This window comes from Colletes latitarsis, unplaced genomic scaffold, assembly GCF_051014445.1.
Source record: "Colletes latitarsis isolate SP2378_abdomen unplaced genomic scaffold, iyColLati1 scaffold0007, whole genome shotgun sequence".
In the NCBI taxonomy this organism is placed as follows: Eukaryota; Metazoa; Arthropoda; class Insecta; order Hymenoptera; family Colletidae; genus Colletes; species Colletes latitarsis.
Window position 1 is genome coordinate 15,300,277 of NW_027488367.1, and position 6,798 is coordinate 15,307,074.

Sequence of the window (6,798 nt, forward strand, 5' to 3'; positions counted from 1 at the left end):
TCGATCATTATTTTAGAGGATAACGCAAGTTATGTCTGGGATAGGTCTGAGATTTGCCCTCATCAGGCTCATACTTTCGCGTTTTTCACATACTTGTTGAACAGATCCTGGGTTTTTGCTGGTTTGGATCACGTAGTAATGTGGTACCACACTTAAACAGTCCACTAAACCTGGTTTCGATCAATATTTTAGAGGATAACGCATGTTAGGTTTGGGTTAGGCCTGGGATTTGCCCTCATCAGGGTCATACATTCGCAGTTTTAACATACATGTTGATCTGATCCAGGGTTTTTTCTGCTTTGGATCACGTAGTAAAGTAGTACCACACTAAAACAGTCAATTAAACCTGGTTTCGATCAATATTTTAGAGGATAACGCAAGTTATGTCTGGGATAGGTCTGGGATTTGCCCTCATTAGGCTCATACTTTCGCGTTTTTGACATACTTGCTTGAACGGATCCTGGCTTTTTTCTGGTTTGGATCACGTAGTAATGTGGTACCACTCTGAAACAGTCCATTAAACCTGGTTTCGATAGAGATTTTAGAGGATAACGCATGTTAGATCTAGGTTAGGCCTGGGATTTGCCCTAATCAGGGTCATACTTTCGCAGTTTTAACATACATGTTGTCCTGATCGAGGGTTTTTTCTACTTTGGATCACGTAGTAAAGTGGTACCAAACTGAAACAGTCAATTAAACCTGGTTTCGATCAATATTTTAGGGGATAGCGCAAGTTAGGTCTGGGATAGGTCTGCGATTTGCTCTCATCAGGCTCGTACTTTCGCATATTTCTCATACTTGATGGCCAGATTCTGGGCTTTTTCTGGTTTGGATCACGTAGTAATGTGGGTCACACTGAAACAGTCATTTAAACGTGGTTTCCATCAATATTTTAGAGGACAACGCAAGTTAGGTGTGGGATAGGTCTGAGATTTGCCCTCATCAGGCTCGTACTTTCGCATATTTCTCATACTTGATGGCCAGATTCTGGGCTTTTTCTGGTTTGGATAACGTAGTAATGTGGTACCACACTGAAACAGTCGATTAAACCTGGTTTCGATCAATATTTTTGAGGATAACGCATGTTAGGTCTAGGTTAGGTCTGGGATTTGCCCTCATCAGGCTCATACTTTCGCGGTTTTCACATACTTGTTGAACAGATCCTGGGTTTTTGCTGGTTTGGATCACGTAGTAATGTGGTACCACACTGAAACAGTCCACTAAACCTGGTTTCGATCAATGTCTTAGAGGATAACGCATGTTATGTCTAGGTTAGGTCTAAGATTTGCCCTCATCAGGCTCATACTTTCGCGTTTTTCACATACTTGTTGAACAGATCCTGGGTTTTTTCTGGTTTGGATAACGTAATAATGTGGTACCACACTGAAACAGTCCATTAGACCTGGTTTCGATCAATATTTTAGAGGATAACGCATGTTATGTCTAGGTTAGGTCTAGGATTTGCCCGCATCACTCTCATATTTTCGCATTCTTCACATACTTCTTGAACTGATCCTGGGTTTTTCTGGTTTCGATCACGTAGTAATGTTGTACCACACTGAAGCAGACCATTAAACCTGGTCTTGATAAATATTTTAGAGGATAACGCATGTTAGGTCTGGGTTAGGTCTAGGATTTGCCCTCGTCAGGCTCTTGCTTTCGCATATTTCTCATACTTCATGGCTAGATCCTGGGCTTTTTCTGGATTGGATCACGTAGTTATGTGGTATCACACTGAAACTGTCAATTAAACCTGGTTTCGATCAATATTTTAGAGGATATCGCAAGTTATGTCTGGGATAGGTCTGGGATTTGCCTTCATGAGGCTCATACTTTCGCGTTTTTCACATACTTGTTGAACAGGTCCTGGGTTTTTTCTGGTTTGGATCACGTAGTAATGTGGTACCACACTGAAACAGTCCATTAAACCTGGTTTCGATCAATATTTTAGAGGATAGCGCAAGTTAGGTCTGGGATAGGTCTGGGATTTGCTCTCATCAGGCTCGTACTTTCGCATATTTCTCATACTTGATGGCCAGATTCTGCGCTTTTTCTGGTTTGGATAACGTAGTAATGTGGTACCACACTGAAACGGTCGATTAAACATGGTTTCGATCAATATTTTTGAGGATATCGCATGTTAGGTCTAGGTTAGGTCTGGGATTTGCCCTCATCAGGCTCATACTTTCGCGTTTTTCACATACTTGTTGAACAGATCCTCGGTTTTTGCTGGTTTGGATCACGTAGTAATGTGGTACCACACTGAAACAGTCCACTAAACCTGGTTTCGATCAATGTTTTAGAGGATAACGCATGTTATGTGTAGGTTAGGTCTAAGATTTGCCCTCGACCGCCCCTCGTACTTTCGCATATTTCTCATACTTCATGGCTATATCCTGGGCTTTCTCTGGATTGGATCACGTAGTAATGTGGTATCACACTGAAACAGTCAATCAAACCTGGTTTCGATCATTATTTTAGAGGATAACGGAAGTTATGTCTGGGATAGGTCTGAGATTTGCCCTCATCAGGCTCATACTTTCTCGTTTTTCACATACTTGTTGAACAGATCCTGGGTTTTTGCTGGTTTGGATCACGTAGTAATGTGGTACCACACTGAAACAGTCCACTAAACCTGGTTTCGATCAATATTTTAGAGGATAACGCATGTTAGGTTTGGGTTAGGCCTGGGATTTGCCCTCATCAGGGTCATACATTCGCAGTTTTAACATACATGTTGATCTGATCCAGAGTTTTTTCTGCTTTGGATCACGTAGTAAAGTAGTACCACACTAAAACAGTCAATTAAACCTGGTTTCGATCAATGTCTTAGAGGATAACGCATGTTATGTCTAGGTTAGGTCTAAGATTTGCCCTCGACCGCCCCTCGTACTTTCGCATATTTCTCATACTTCATGGCTAGATCCTGGGCTTTGCTGGATTGGATCACGTAGTAATGTGGTATCACACTGAAACTGTCAATTAAACCTGGTTTCGATCAATATTTTAGTGGATAACGCAAGTTATGTCTGGGATAGGTCTGGGATTTGCCTTCATCAGGCTCATACTTTCGCATTCTTCACATACTTCTTGAACTGATCCTGGGTTTTTTCTGGTTTCGATCACGTAGTAATGTGGTACCACACTGAAGCAGACCATTAAACCTGGTCTTGATAAATATTTTAGAGGATAACGCATGTTAGGTCTGGGTTAGGTCTAGGATTTGCCCTCGTCGAGCTCATACTTTCGCGTATTTCTCATTCTTGTTGGCCAGATCCTGGGCTTCCACTGGTTTGTATCACGTAGTAATGTGATGCCACACTGAAACAGTCAATTAATCCTGGTCTTGATAAATATTTTAGAGGACAACGCAAGTTAGGTGTGGGATAGGTCTGGGATTTGCCCTCATCAGGCTCATACTTTCGCGATTTTCACATACTTGTTGAAAAGATCCAGGGTTTTTTTCTGGTTTGGTTCACGTAGTAATGTGGTACCACACTGAAACAGTCAATTAAACCTGGTTTCGATCAATATTTTAGAGGATAACGCAAGTTAGGTCTGGGAGATCTCTGGGATTTGCTCTCATCAGGCTCGTACTTTCGCATATTTCTCATACTTGATGGCTAGATCCTGGACTTTTTCTGGATTGGATCACGTAGTAATGTGGTACCACACTGAAACAGTCATTTAAACCTGGTTTCCATCAATATTTTAGAGGACAACGCAAGTTAGATGTGGGATAGGTCTGGCATTTGCCCTCATGAGGCTCATACTTTCGCGTTTTTCACATACTTCTTGAACAGATCCTGGGTTTTTGCTGGTTTGGATCACGTAGTAATGTGGTACCACACTGAAACATTCAATTAAACCTGGTCTTGATAAATATTTTAGAGGATAACGCATGTTAGGTCTGGGTTAGGTCTAGGATATGCCCTCGTCAGGCTCATACTTTCGCATATTTCTCATACTTCATGGCTATATCATGGGCTTTTTCTGGATTGGATCACTTAGTAATGTGGTATCACACTGAAACAGTCAATTAAACCTGGTTTCAATCAATATTTTAGAGGATAACGCAAGTTATGTCTGGGATTGGTCTGGGATTTGCCTTCATCAGGCACATACTTTCGCGTTTTTCACATACTTGTTGAACAGGTCCTGGTTCTTTGCTGGTTTGGATCACATAGTAATGTGGTACCACACTGAAACATTCAATTAAACCTGGTCTTGATAACAATTTAGGGGATAACACATGTTAGGTCTGGGTTAGGTCTAGGATATGCCCTCGTCAGGCTCATACTTTCGCATATTTCTCATACTTCATGGCTATATCCTGGGCTTTTTCTGGATTGGATCACGTAGTAATGTGGCATCACACTGAAACAGTCAATTAAACCTGGTTTGATCATTATTTTAGAGGATAACGCAAGTTATGTCTGGCATAGGTCTGAAATTTGCCCTCATCAGGCTCATACTTTCGCATATTTCTCATACTTCATGGCTAGATCCTGGGCTTTTTCTGGATTGGATCACGTAGTAATGTGGTATGACACTGAAACAGTCAACTAAACCTGGTTTCGATCAATATTTTAGAGGATAACGCAAGTTAGGTCTGGGACAGCTCTGGGATTTGCTCTCATCAGGCTCGTACTTTCGCATATTTCTCATAATTGTTGAACAGGTCCTCGGTTTTTTCTGGTTTGGATCACGTAGTAGTGTGGTGCCACACTGAAACAGTCCATTAAACCTGGTTTCGATTAATATTTTTGAGGATAACGCATGTTAGGTCTAGGTTAGGTCTGGGAATTGCCCCCATCAGGGTCATACTTTCGCATATTTCTCATACTTGATGGCTAGATCCTGGGCTTTTTCTGGATCGGATCACGTAGTAACGTGGTGCCACACTGAAACAGTCCATTGAACCTGGTTTCGATCAATATCTTAAAGAATAATTCATGTTAGGTCTTGGTTAGGTCTGGGATTTGCTCTCATCAGGCTCGTACTTTCGCGAATTTCTCTTTCTTGTTGGCCAGATCCTGGGCTTCCACTGGTTTGGATCACGTAGTAATGTGATGCCACGCTGAAACAGTCCACTAAACCTGGTTTCGATCAATATTTTAGAGGATAACGCATGTTAGGTTTGGGTTAGGCCTGGGATTTGCCCTCATCAGGGTCATACATTCGCAGTTTTAACATACATGTTGATCTGATCCTGGGTTTTTGCTGGTTTGGATCACGTAGTAATGTGGTACCACACTTAAACAGTCCACTAAACCTGGTTTCGATCAATATTTTAGAGGATAACGCATGTTAGGTTTGGGTTAGGCCTGGGATTTGCCCTCATCAGGGTCATACATTCGCAGTTTTAACATACATGTTGATCTGATCCAGGGTTTTTTCTGCTTTGGATCACGTAGTAAAGTAGTACCACACTAAAACAGTCAATTAAACCTGGTTTCGATCAATATTTTAGAGGATAACGCAAGTTATGTCTGGGATAGGTCTGGGATTTGCCCTCATTAGGCTCATACTTTCGCGTTTTTGACATACTTGCTTGAACGGATCCTGGCTTTTTTCTGGTTTGGATCACGTAGTAATGTGGTACCACTCTGAAACAGTCCATTAAACCTGGTTTCGATAGAGATTTTAGAGGATAACGCATGTTAGATCTAGGTTAGGCCTGGGATTTGCCCTAATCAGGGTCATACTTTCGCAGTTTTAACATACATGTTGTCCTGATCGAGGGTTTTTTCTACTTTGGATCACGTAGTAAAGTGGTACCAAACTGAAACAGTCAATTAAACCTGGTTTCGATCAATATTTTAGGGGATAGCGCAAGTTAGGTCTGGGATAGGTCTGCGATTTGCTCTCATCAGGCTCGTACTTTCGCATATTTCTCATACTTGATGGCCAGATTCTGGGCTTTTTCTGGTTTGGATAACGTAGTAATGTGGTACCACACTGAAACAGTCGATTAAACCTTGTTTCGATCAATATTTTCGAGGATAACGCATGTTAGGTCTAGGTTAGGTCTGGGATTTGCTCTCGTCGAGCTCATACTTTCGCATATTTCTCATTCTTGTTGGCTAGATCCTGGACTTTTTCTGGATTGGATCACGTAGTAATGTGGGTCACACTGAAACAGTCATTTAAACGTGGTTTCCATCAATATTTTAGAGGACAATGCAAGTTAGGTGTGGGATAGGTCTGAGATTTGCCCTCATCAGGCTCGTACTTTCACATATTTCTCATACTTGATGGCCAGATTCTGGGCTTTTTCTGGTTTGGATAACGTAGTAATGTGGTACCACACTGAAACAGTCGATTAAACCTGGTTTCGATCAATATTTTTGAGGATAACGCATGTTAGGTCTAGGTTAGGTCTGGGATTTGCCCTCATCAGGCTCATACTTTCGCGGTTTTCACATACTTGTTGAACAGATCCTGGGTTTTTGCTGGTTTGGATCACGTAGTAATGTGGTACCACACTGAAACAGTCCACTAAACCTGGTTTCGATCAATGTCTTAGAGGATAACGCATGTTATGTCTAGGTTAGGTCTAAGATTTGCCCTCATCAGGCTCATACTTTCGCGTTTTTCACATACTTGTTGAACAGATCCTGGGTTTTTTCTGGTTTGGATAACGTAATAATGTGGTACCACACTGAAACAGTCCATTAGACCTGGTTTCGATCAATATTTTAGAGGATAACGCATGTTATGTCTAGGTTAGGTCTAGGATTTGCCCGCATCACTCTCATATTTTCGCATTCTTCACATACTTCTTGAACTGATCCT